This window comes from Wolffia australiana, chromosome 7, assembly GCF_029677425.1.
Source record: "Wolffia australiana isolate 7733 chromosome 7, ASM2967742v1".
NCBI classification, from domain to species: domain Eukaryota; kingdom Viridiplantae; phylum Streptophyta; class Magnoliopsida; order Alismatales; family Araceae; genus Wolffia; species Wolffia australiana.
In genome coordinates this window covers 3,694,541-3,707,946 of record NC_135841.1, presented here as the reverse complement: position 1 = coordinate 3,707,946, position 13,406 = coordinate 3,694,541, and positions in this window count along the sequence as shown.

Below are 13,406 nucleotides of genomic sequence, written 5' to 3'. Positions count from 1 at the left end.
TAGATATAGAGACAGAGATAAAGATTAATAGAGAGATATAGATAAAGATAGAGATAGATATAACGATAGAGATAAAGATTGAGATAGAGATAGACATCCAGATAGAGATAGTGATAGAGATAGAGATAGAGAGAGAGATAGAGATAGAGATAGAGATAGAGATAGATATAGAGATAGATATAGAGATAGAGATAGAGATAGGAATAGAGATAGAGATAGACATAGAGATCGAGATACAGACAGGGACAGAGATAAAGATAGAGATAGAGATAGAGTAAGCGAAAGAGATAGAGATAGAGATAAAGATAGAGATAGAGATAGAGATAGAGATAGAGATAGAGATAAAGATAGAGATAGAGATAGAGATAAAGCCGTGATAGACATAAAGATAGAGATCGTGATAGACAGATATAGAGATAGCAATTTAGATCCAGATAGAGATAGAGGCAGAGATAGTGATAGAGATAGAGATAGAGATAGAGATAGAGATAGAGATAGAGATAGAGATAGACATAGAGATAGAAAAAGAGATAGAGATAGAGATAGAGATAGAGATATAGACAGAGATAGACATAGAGATAGAAAAAGATATGGATATCATAATAGAGATAGATATAAAAATATTAATTGAGATAGTGATAGAGTTTGAGATGGAGATAGAGATAGAGATCGAAATCAAGATAGACAAAGAGATAGAAATAATACTACAAATACTGAGAGATATAGAGATAGAGATAGAGATGGAGATAGAGATAGCGATATAGAGAGATAAAAATAGAGATAGAGATTGGGATCCAGATAGAAATTATAATAGAGACCATGATCGAGATAGAGATATAGATATAGATAGAAATAATAATAGAGATAGTGATAGAGATACAGATACATATAGAGGTATAGATATACATAGAGATAGAGATAGAGATAGAAATATAGATATAAATAGAGATATTGATAGCGATAGAGATAGAGACAGAAGTAGAGATAGAGATACAGATAGAGATAAAGATAGAGATAGAGATTGAGATACAGATAGAGATCGAGATAGAGATAAAGATAGGTATAGAGATAGAGATACCGATACCGATACAGATAGAGATTGGGATAGAGACAAAGATAGAGCTAGAGATCGAGATAGAGATAGAGATAGGGATAGGGATAGAGATATAGATAGAGACAGACATATAGATAGAGATACAGATTGGGGTAGAGATATAGATGGAGTTAGAGATAGAGATCAAGATAGAGATAGAGATAGCAAAAGAGATAGAGATAGAGATGAAGATAGAGTAAGAGATAGAGATACAGACTGATATAAAGATAGGTATAGAGATAGACTTTGAGATAGAGAAAGAGTTAGAGATAAAGACAGTGATAGATATAGAGATAGAGATAGTGTTAGAGATAGAGACAGGGATATAGATAGAGGTAGAGATAGAGATAGAGAAATAGATATAGATATAGATATATATATAGATAGAGATAGAGATAGAGATAGAGATAGAGATAGAGATAAAGATAGCGATAGAGATAGCGATAGCAATAGAGATAGGGATAGAGATAGATCTAGACATAGAGATAGAGATAGAAATGGAGATAAAGATAGATAGAGATACAGATAGACATAGAGATAGAGTTAGAGATAGAGATAGAGATAAAGATCGAAATAGAGCTAGAGATAGAGATAGAGATAGAGATAGAGATGGAAATAGAGATAGAGATAGAGATAGAGATAGAGATAGAGATGGACATAGAGATAGAGATAGAGATAGAGATAGCGATAAAGATACAGATAGAGATGAAGATAGAGAGAGAGATAGAGATAGAGATAGAGATAGGGATAGAGATAGAGATAAAGATAGAGATAGAGATAGAGATAAAGAAAGAGGTAGTCATATAGATAGAGATAGAGATAAAAACAGAGATAGACATACAGATAGAAAAGGATATAGAAGTTATAAAGAGAAAGATATAGAAATATTAATTGAGATAGTGATATAGAAAGATATAGAGATATATATAGCGATAGAGTTTGAGATGGAGATCGAGATAGACATAGAGATATAAATAATACTACAGATACTGTGAGGGATAGATGTGGAGATAGAGATAGCAATAAAGAGAGATAGAAATAGAGATAGAAATAGGGATCCAGATAGAAATTATAATAGAGTCAATGATAGAGATAGAAATAGAGATATAGATAGAAATAACAATAGAGATAGTGATAAAAACAGAAATAAAGATAAAAATAGAAAGAGAGATATAGATCGAGATATAGATATACATAGAGATAGAGATAGAGATAGAGATCGAGATAGAAATATAGATAGAGATAGAGATAGAGATAGAGATAGAGATAGAGATAGACATAGAGATAAAGATAGAGATAGAGATAGCGATAGAGATAGAGATCAAGATAGAGATAGAGAAAGAGATAAACATCAAAATAGAGATACATATACAGTTATACATAGGGATAGTGATAGAGATACAGATAGAGATAGAGATAGAGATAGTGATAAAAAAAGAAAAAGAAATAGACATAGATAGAGAGATAGAAAGAAAGATAGAGATATAGGTATAGATAAAGAGAGAGATAGAGATGAGGATAGAGATAGATATATAAATTGAGATAGAGATAAAGATAAAGATAGATATAAATATAGAGATAGCGATAAAGTTGGAGATTCAGATAGAGATAGAGATAGAGATAGATATTGAGATATAGATGGAGATAGAGATAGAGATAGAGGTAGAGATAGCGATAGAGATGTTGATAGAGATTGAGACAGAAGTAGAGATAGAGATAGAGATAGAGATCGAGATAGAGATACAAATAGAGATATAGATAGAAATATAGATAGAGATAGCGATAGAGATAGAGGTAGAGATAGAGATAGAGATAGATATGGAGATAGAAATGGAGATAGAGATAACGATAGAGATAAAGATAGAGATCACGATAGAGATAGAGACAGAGATAATGATCAAGAGATAGATATACAGATATAGATAGGGATAGTGTCAAAGATACAGATAGAGAAAGAGATAGTGATAGAGATAGTGATAGAGATAGTGATAGAGATAGAAACAGAGATAGCGGTAGAGATAAAGAGAGAGATAGAGATGAGGATAGAGATAGAGATAGAGATAGAGATAAAGATAGAGATAGAGATAGATATAGAGATGGAAATAAAGATAGAGATTCAGATAGAGATAGACATAGATATTAAGATATAGATAGATATTGAGATACAGATAGAGATAGAGATAGAGATAGAGATACAGACAGCAGTAGAGATAGAGACAGAGATAGGGATACACATACAGATATAGATAGAGATAGAGATTGAGATACACATACAGATAGATATAGAGATCGAGATAGAGATAGAGATAGAGATAGAGATAGAGATCGAGATAGAGATCGAGATAGAGATAGAGATAGAGATAGAGATAGAGATAGAGATAGAGATAGAGATAGAGATAGAAATAAAGATAGAGATAGAGATAGAGATAGAGATAGAGATAGAGATAGAGATAGAGGTGGAGATAGAGATAGAGATTGAGATAGAGATAGAGATAGATATATAGATAGATATAGAGATAGAGATAGAGATGCAGATAGAGATAGATAGAGATAGGGATAGAGACAGGGATAGAGATAGAGATAGAGATGGAGATAGAGATCGAGATCGAGATAGAGACAGACATAGAGATAGAGATAGAGATAGATATAGAAATACAGATAGAGATAGAGAAAGATATAGCGATAGAGATAGTGATAGAGATAGAGATACAGATAGAGACAGGGATAGGGATAGATATATAGATAGACATAGGGATAGAGACAGAGATAGACATAGAGATAGAATAAGATAAATAAATTATAATAGGGATAGAGATAGAAGCATTAATAGAGATAGTGGTATAGATATATATAAAGATAGAGATACACGTAGAGAGAGAGTTTGAGATGGAGATAGAGATACAGATCAAAATCGAGATAGTGATAATTTAGATTCGGGGTTAATTAGTGATGAGCTAACTTTACTAATTAGTGTCGTTGGTTTATCCAAATCTAAACAACAAAAATTTAGTAACCTTACTAGAGTAGGGAGAGTAAGGGTCGATCCATAGGGAGCAAAGGTTTTTCCTTAAGAACTTGTGCTTTAGTTATATATTTTTTAATAGTTTTAGAAGTAGGTTTACTACATATGAAGATAAATAACTTATTCAGTAAAAATATAAAACAAATAATAGTTAAAATGTTATTATAATATTTTAATAATATTAGCAGGCAGAAAATAATTATTAGGTATTTTTAGGAGTAGTTTGTATTCAAAACAAAATAGGAAATGAAACAGTCTGGCGCTCTGGACTTAGTGAAAATTTGGCAACATCCGGATGCCAAATGGGGAAAGTGGCATGGTGGATGAGAGATGATAATCTCAGTTTTGGGTGTTTTTATGGGTTATTTATCGGTCTAATCGTGTGAGGACTGAGCTTATCTAACACAATTTATAACCTCACAGCCTTAGGGCAAGTGGGGTGTCAATCCACAGGGAGCAGGTAAATTCAGAGTATTTTCTTTTTTTTAATTCGAAGTATATTAAAACTCAGACTGCTAATTTCAGTTCTATAATTCAGTTAAATTGTTATCAGTTAGTTTCTACAAGTAAACTTTATAGAATTTAACTGAGTAGGTCAGTCAGTAGAGAATTTATCTGCTGACAGTGTATCTTTGCCCCTTGGGGCAAATAAGCAAGCACCCTGCGTGCAGGTAGGCCTGAACGCAGGCTCTTACTTGCGCGCAGGCTTGCACGTTGCCACCCAGCCCAAGCGAGCGCTGCTCACGGCGCTGCTGTGGACAGGCAAGCCTGCTCGCGGCATCTCAGCGCGCTGGTGAGCCTGTTGCAGCGCTACTACGCGTGGCGAAGCTCTGCTCATCGCTGCGCTATGGGTGAGCTCTGCTGCTGCGCTGCTGGCTACAGGTGAGCCTGCTCGCGGCGCTGCGCGCGGTGAGGCTGCTCGGGCGCTGCTGCTGTGGGCGAGCTCTGCTCGCTGTGCTGCTCTTGCGCGGCGAGCTCTGCTCGCAAGCTGTCTTCTTGTGTGGCGAGCTGCTGCCTGCGCCGCTGCCATTGCTGCATGTGAGCGTTGTTCGCGGCTTGGATTGCTGGCAGCCTAGACTGTTGCCTGGGTTGCTAGCTGCTTGGAAGTTCTACAGGATGGATTTCACAATCTGATGTGGAGAAGGATGGAATTTTTGCTAGAACAGAATGGAAAACGATTCAATCAACTATGAGATTCGAAATCAAGCATAACCAGAGGAACAACAGAAATTGGAAATGCTGAAGACACAGCTTGTGATCTTCAGCCCAACTCTGATTGTCTTAGAAGGGAGAAGAAGATTGCACTAAAACTGAAACGCTCACGCCTCCTTGTGTCACTCCTTCCGGGCAAGGCGGCGATCGTCATGCTCCAGCTACTCCTCAGCTTGCTTCTCTCCCAGCTCCAATGCTCATCAGCCTTGGAGGGTATGCAGAAATCCTTTCTCTCCAATCCCTAGCTTCCGTGAGAGAAATTCTGGACAACCTCAAAATGAACTCTCAAGAGAGTATTTATAGGTTTCTCTTAACACATGCCCCAGGGGCATTTTCGGCATTTTCTTCTTCTTAAATTTTTGCCAACTCCTCTTGATTCTTGTCGTCCTCCTTTGGTTGTCTTAACCTGTTTCTGAACTTACTAACCAAAAAATGTAAAATATAATCCACTTGATTTGAAGAATCAAGTGGGGTTAGTAATTTTATAAAATAATGCATATGCGTGACAACTCACATGAATTAACTAAATATTCTTTATGCTTTGATACTTAAAAGTCTAAATATTTGATGACTTATTGAGAGTCATCAAACACCCCCCAACTTAGATCATTACTAGTCCCTTAGTAATGAAATGCAAGTGAGAATAGATGATGATCTCTAGTTGACTTTCAGCTTTTGATAACTTTGGCTCATACTCTCGTCAAGGAGTGTCTTCATCATTTGAGCTTGACCAATTAAGGGAGAATCCTAAGGATCTATTTCAGCCTTTCTACCGCAACTAGGTGCACTTCTGACTTACGGAGTACATATAATAATTACATAATATATATGGAGTAAGGTTGAGTCAACACCCCAAGCGCACTACTGAACGAGGCGTAGAGAGCGGTACTAATGCTGGCTCAATACTAACGGCTATACTAGCATCGGCTCAAACACATGGGAGACAGCTTTTCCACCTTTATTTTCGATTATGTTTGCTGCTTGTTGGCCATTTTTCGATGACAATCAACTTTAATTTCAATGATGCAAGCTTATGCTTGTTTTGCTCAATTCAGCTTATACTTTGCACTTTGATTGCGCTTATCCACTACCCATGTGCTGTCCTTAATAGACTGGCAGCTTATTCCCCTGAAGAGGTTTTGTATCCCTCTTGGTTCAGGGAGCTTCACTCACGTCAATAATAATAGTGCCATTGAGCCAACACTCGCCCTACTCTCCACTAAAGCTAAAAATTTCATGCATGTAAGTGCTAACTCAACCCGAGGTGGATGGCAAGATGAGAGAGATATGGGGATAAGATGTGTGAATTGTGGATAGAAAGAATCATTTTTGCACCTAGCTAGGCCTATTTCACCTAGGATCCCCTAAATGGCCAATCTTTCAACTCTAACACCCTTGAAAAGAGCCCTATTGTCGTGCTTATCATTGTGTGAGTATCGCCTAAGATCATCGAATATCCATGGTTTGGTTGATGCAAAACGAAAAAATTTTGATGGATGACAGAGCAGTTATGCATGCGGCGTTATTCCCCCCCCCCCATAAAAAGGCATGTTCCTACATGACGAGAAGTAAAATGGAGTAAGGGAAATAGAGACCAAACCAAGAGATGGAGAGCGGCGACCGGCGTTTGAGTTGTCCACTTGCGATGTAGGTGAGCTAGGAGAGGGACGGCTGCACATGACGACGCAAACAACAACGAAGAAAACAAAGGCAGAACGGAATAACAAGATATGTAAAATAAGGAAACAAACAAAGATACTAGTCAGATCATGCTGCTATCATTCTGTGGTTTCTCTAGAGGGATATTCATGGGACCTTGTAGATCTTCCTCTTCTAAATAAGGTTTGAGCCTTTGTCCATTAACAGTGAATTGTTTTTGAGACGTAGGATCTAGAACTGTGACAGCTCCGTTCTCAAAAACTTTTTGAACAATGAAGGGGCCATCCCACCTAGTTTTCAATTTTCCTGGAAAGAGTTTTAACCTAGAGTTGTAAGGCCACACTTTCTGGTTTTCTACAAAGGCTCTTCTCCGCAAGCTTTTATCATGAAACATTTTTATTTTGGCTTTATAAATCCTCGAATTTTCATAAGCCTCATTTCGTAGTTCTTCCAATTCATTCAACTGAAGAAGTCTTTGTTTGCCGGCTTGATCTAAATCCAAATTGAGTATTCTAATGGCCCAAAGGGCCTTGTGTTCTAACTCAAGAGGTAGGTGGCATGCCTTCCCAAAGATAAGTCGAAATGGGGACATTCCTAGAGGGGTTTTGTAGGCTGTTCTATAGGCCCATAATGCCTCGTCTAGTTTCCTAGACCAATCCTTGCCATCAGGATGCACTATCTTCCTCAAGATTTTCTTAACTTCCCTATTGCACAGTTCCACTTGACCATTGGCTTGAGGATGATACGGAGTAGTGACTCGATGATGGACACCAAACTTCTTAAGGAGAGTTCTAAAGTTGTAATTTGTGAAATGAGAACCTCCATCACTAATAATGGCTCGAGGGCATCCATATCTATAAAAAATATTTTTCTCTATAAAATTGATCACTACTTTACTATCATTGGTTTTGGTGGGAATGGCTTCTACCCATTTGGATACATAGTCCACTGCCATCAAGATATATTTGCATCCATGAGAGTTAGGTAAAGGACCCATAAAATCAACTCCCCACAAATCAAAGATTTCTACTTCTAGGATGGGTTGGAGAGGCATACGATCTTTCTTGTGCATGTTAATGGAAGCTTGGCAAGCTAGGCAGGTATTATAAAATTTTTGGGCATCTTGAAATAACGTCGGCCAGAAAAAACTAGATTCGACTATTTTATGAGCCATTACCTTAGCTGAGTAGTGCCCTCCTCCTGGTTTTGCATGGCAGAATTCCAAGATGCTTCGCTGCTCACTTTCGGGGACGCACCGCCTCAAGATTTGATCCTGCCCTTGGTGAAATAACTCCGGGTCTTCCCAAAAGTAAAACCTTGCATCCTTCAACAGCTTTTTCCTCTCGTGAGATGTCCAACCTGTAGGAATTTTTCCTGCAACAAGAAAGTTGACAATATGTGCATACCAAGGAACCGATGTTCCTTGTGCGGTTAGAACATGCTCGTCAAGAAATGCATCATTTACCAATTCAGGTGGGGCGCCTACTATCCTAGAGAGGTGATCTGCAACTACGTTCTCACACCCTCTCTTGTCTTTAATCTCTAAATCAAATTCTTGTAGTAAAAGCACCCATCTAGTGAGTCTAGGTTTAGCCTCCTTCTTTGCTAACAAATATCTAATAGCTGCATGATCAGAAAAAATGGTAATTTTGCTACCTAATAAGTAAGACCTAATTTTTTCTAAAGCAAAAGTAATCGCTAGCAGTTCCTTCTCAGTGGTAGTTTAGTTCAGTTGCGCATCAACTAAGGTCCTGCTAGCGTAGTAGATGATCACGGGTTTCTCATCAACTCGTTGACCTAACACTGCTCCTACAGCAAAATCAAAAGCATCACACATTAGTTCAAAGGGAAGGGTCCAATCGGGCCCTTGCAAGATAGGGGCATTCACCAAAGCTTCTTTCAACATATAAAATGCATTTTTAGCTTCTAGTGTTAGTTCAAAATCATTATTCTTAGACGATAAAAGATTCATGAGAGGTTTAGAAATTTTAGCAAAGTCTAAAATAAAACGTCTATAGAAACCCGCATGGCCGAGGAAACCCCTAAGGGTTTTTAGGTTGGTTGGAGGTGGAAGGTCCTGGATGATTTCGATCTTGGCCTTGTCTACTTCCAATCCACGGCTGCTTACCATGTGGCCTAGCACTACTCCCTCCTGCACCATGAAATGAGATTTTTCCCAACTTAGTACGAGGTTGGACTCAATGCACCTCTTTAATACTTTGGTGAGGCTTAGGAGGCAGTTTTCAAGGGTAGATCCAAATACAGAAAAATCGTCCATAAAGATTTCTAAACACTCTCCCACTAAATCGGAGAAGAGTGCATTCATGCATCGTTGGAATGTGGCGGGTGCATTACATAGCCCGAAGGGCATACGCCTAAAGGCATATGTCCCTACCGGACTCGTGAAGGTCGTTTTCTCTTGGTCTTCAGGATGAATATTCACTTGGTTGTATCCTGAATAGCCATCAAGAAAACAGAAGTATTGTTGCCCCGACAATTTTTCTAGTAGTTGATTCATGAAGGGTAGTGGATAGTGATCTTTCTTGGTCGCCTTGTTTAATTTTCTATAATCAATACACACCCTCCATCTTGTGGTTAACCTCTTGTGCACCTCTTCTCCTTTCTCATTAATCTCTACAGTCACTCCTGACTTCTTAGGAACCATGTGCACCGGGCTCACCCATCTACTATCGGAAATCGCGTATATGACACCGGCATTTAACCAGTTTAGGATTTCCTTCTCAAGGACTTCTCTCATATGAGGATTAAGCCTTCTTTGATGCTCTCCACAAGGCTTAGCTTCTTCCTCCAAGAAGATCCTATGCTCACAAATTGAGGATGGGATCCCCTTGATATCATCAAAAGTCCAACCTATTGCTTCTTTATGCTCCCTAAGCACCTTGAGCAAGTCTTCTTCTTGTTCTAGAGTGAGTGATGAGGATATGATCACAGGTAAACTCTTCGTGTCATCTAAATATGCATATTTGAGGGATGAAGGTAGAGGCTTTAACTCTAGATTTACCTCAACTGAACGTAAGTCCTTAATCTCTTTATCTAGCTCTCTACTTTCTATGTGTGATAAGTATTCCTTCGCTACGTTTTCCTCTTCTTCATCTTCTGCACAAAACTTTAACTCCTCATTACTCCCTAAGGGGCACTTCATCATCTTCGAAATATCAATTTGCACTCTCTCTTTTCCTATCTTGAACTCTACAGTCCCCTTCTCCCAATCCATGATCGTCCTCGCCGTTACTAAAAACGGTCTTCCTAGAATAATAGGAGCTAAACTAATGCTTCCTGAAATCTTCACGTCAGTGACTATAAAATCTACAGGAATTTCACAATTTTCTACAGTAATCATGACATCATTCAGTCTTCCTTCAGGTTGCCTAACAGTTCCGTCGGCTAAGAGTAGGTCCATATGGATTTCTTCAAGCTCCCCAAAGCCATATTCTTCGTATAAGGCCGTCGAAATGATGCTAATGCTCGCTCCCATATCTAATAAAACTTTCGAAAAAGTCTTTTCTCCTATTTCACATGTGATGAAAGGGGCACCTGGATCCCTCATTTTGATAGGGATGTCGTTCAAAATACTAGAAGCATTTTCTGAAAGTTTTACTACCTCCCTAGTTTTTCTAGTAGTGCAAGAATCCTTAAGATATTTCTTAAGAGAGGGTGCACACCAAAGCATGTCTTCCACTGTGACAGTCATGGTGGCCTTTTTAAAGTTTTCTAATAACCTGTTCTCATAATCATGTACAGGTTTTTTTCTATTCAGAGCAGATGGGTAGGGTACATTTTGCCCACTCGTAGAAGGTAGAGGTTCCTCCGCGTAGGGAAGATCCTCCCCTTCTTCCTCCCTTGGCTCATTTCTCTTTCTAGGATTCTCTACAGAATTCTGATGAGGATCCTGAAGTTCTTTTCCATTTCTCAATTTTGAGATTGCTAGAACTTCAGGATCTTCCTCTTTCATTTCATCATGAGTTGCCTGTTGTACATGGTGTAAGTTGCATGGGTTTATCATAGGCTTAGTGGGAAATCTATGAGATGTGCAAGGAGGTTCTGTAGGTGTACCTTGGTGTTCAGAAGGTCCAGGCCTGAAGCTCTCTAGCAGCTTCCTCATTTGCTCCTGTGATTCTAGCATTTGCTTCGTCTAGAGTTCCATCATCACTTGCATCCGCATCTCCATCTCCGCCTGCAACTTTTCATTTTGCTTCTCTATCATGTCTGAAATGACAGGGGTTAGCGTAGAGAAATCAGGTTGGGTCTGAGATGGGACCTGATATTGCTGCTGAGGCCTAGACTGGAACTGTGGTCTTTGTTGGAATGGATGTTGAGCTGCAGGCTTGCTCCCTTGGTGGAAGCTCTCTCCGTTTTGATAGTTCATCTTTCTCTGTCCTGCCCATGGCTGTTGTTGGTTGAAAGCTTTCACCTCTTCTTCCATGGCTTGGCAGGCCCCATCTTCATGATCTCTGCTGAAACAGAGAGAGCAGATTTTAGCTTTAACAATGGGCGTGTTACCTAGAAAAACATTCTTCAAGGTGGAGGTGAGCTCCTCCAATTTCTGGTTGGTTTCCCTTAGGCCTGCTTGCAGCTCTCCCTCCTTAGCATTGACCTGCAAAATTCCTGCCCTCTTGGGCTGCAGGTTTCTCCCATTTTGGTTCGCTCCAATCTCCTGCAGATCAGTTTTTGCAACTCTCTCCAAAATATCAAACACTTCGTCTTCATATGTAGTATAAAATGTTCCCCCGGAGGCTAAGTTAACCTTATTTTTCATGAAATCTGATAAAGATTCATAGAAAATCTGGGCTAACTGATAGTGTTCAATTCCATGATGAGGGCATTTCCTCAGCAAGTCATCGAACCTCTCCCATGATTCACTAAAAGCCTCACCTTCATGGGGATGGAAATTGTGGATTTCTCTTCGATAGAAATTTGTTTTAGAGAGAGGGTAAAATTTCTGCAGAAATTTTCCTTGCATCTCTTCCCAAGAGTTGAAAGTGAATCCTAAATTATGATACCAAGAAAATGCTTTATCTTTTAACGTCAATGGAAAATATTTCATTTTAAGCATTTCTGTAGATAATCCTGGAACGTTTTGAGATGAGCATCTAATGTGGAAATCATCAAGGAATTCTAGAGGGTTTTGAGCAGGTAATCCATTAAATTCAGGTAGAGAGTGTATCAACGTATTGTCACACCTGAACATGATACCCTCACCTATGTTCAGGTTCACATCCGTTTGCCGTAGGCTTCCGGAGGGTGTTGATCTGTCCAGCATAGTTCTCCTTCTCTCCTGCTTGTGGTGTCCTTCTTCTGCCATGGTTTCCTGCTGATTTTCAGGTTCTAAGACTGTAGATTCTGGAGTTGCGTCTCTCGCAACGTTCTCTGCAGACTTCTCACCGACCTTTGAATGTGTCACTACCATAGAACTTCAGCAGAGAGTTAGAAAGACAATTAGCTGAGGATTTCAAGTCCTGCAGCTTTAGGAGAATGAGTAAAGAATAACTGAAAAGGCAGAAAAGAATCTACTACTTGTAATACCGTGCTCCCCGGCAACGGCGCCAGTTGATAATCTCAGTTTTGGGGTGTTTTTACGTGTCATTTATCAGTCTAATCGTGTGAGGACTGAGCTTATTCAACACAATTTATAACCTCACAGCCTTAGGGCAAGTGGGGTGTCGATCCACAGGGAGCAGGTAAATTCAGAGTATTTTCTTTTTTTTTAATTCGAAGTATATTAAAACTCAGACTGCTAAGTTCAGTTCTATAATTCAGTTAAATTGTTATCAGTTACTTTCTACAAGTAAACTTTATAAAATTTAACTAAGTGGGTCAGTCAGCAGAGAATTTATCTACTGACAGTGTATCTTTGCCCCTTGGGGCAAATAAGAAAGCACCCTGCATGCAGGTAGGCCTGAACGCAGGCTCTTACTTGCGCACAGGCTTGCACGTTGCCGCCCAGCGCAAGCGAGCGCTGCTCACGGCGGCGCGCTGTGGGCGCAAGTCGGCTGGCGTCTCAGCACGCTGGTGAGCTCGCTGCAGCGCTAGCTCTTCGGCGCGGCGAGCTCTGCTCGCTGCGCTCTTGGCGAGCTCTGCTCGCCTGGTGCTCTTGCGAGCGAGCTCGCGGCGCTGCTGTGTGCGCGAGGTGAGCTTGCTGCTGCGCGCTGCTGCATGCGCGTTGCCCAGCGGCTTGGATTGCTGGCAACCTAGGCTGTTGCTTGCTGCTAGCTGTGGAAGTTCTACAGGGATGGATTTCACGATCTGATGTGGAGAACGATGGAATTTTGCTAGAACAGAATGGAAAGCGATTCAATCAACTATGAGATTGAAATCAAGCATAACCAGAGGAACAACAGAAATTGGAAATGCTGAAGACACAGCTTGTGATCTTCAGCCCAACTCTGATTATCTTAGAAG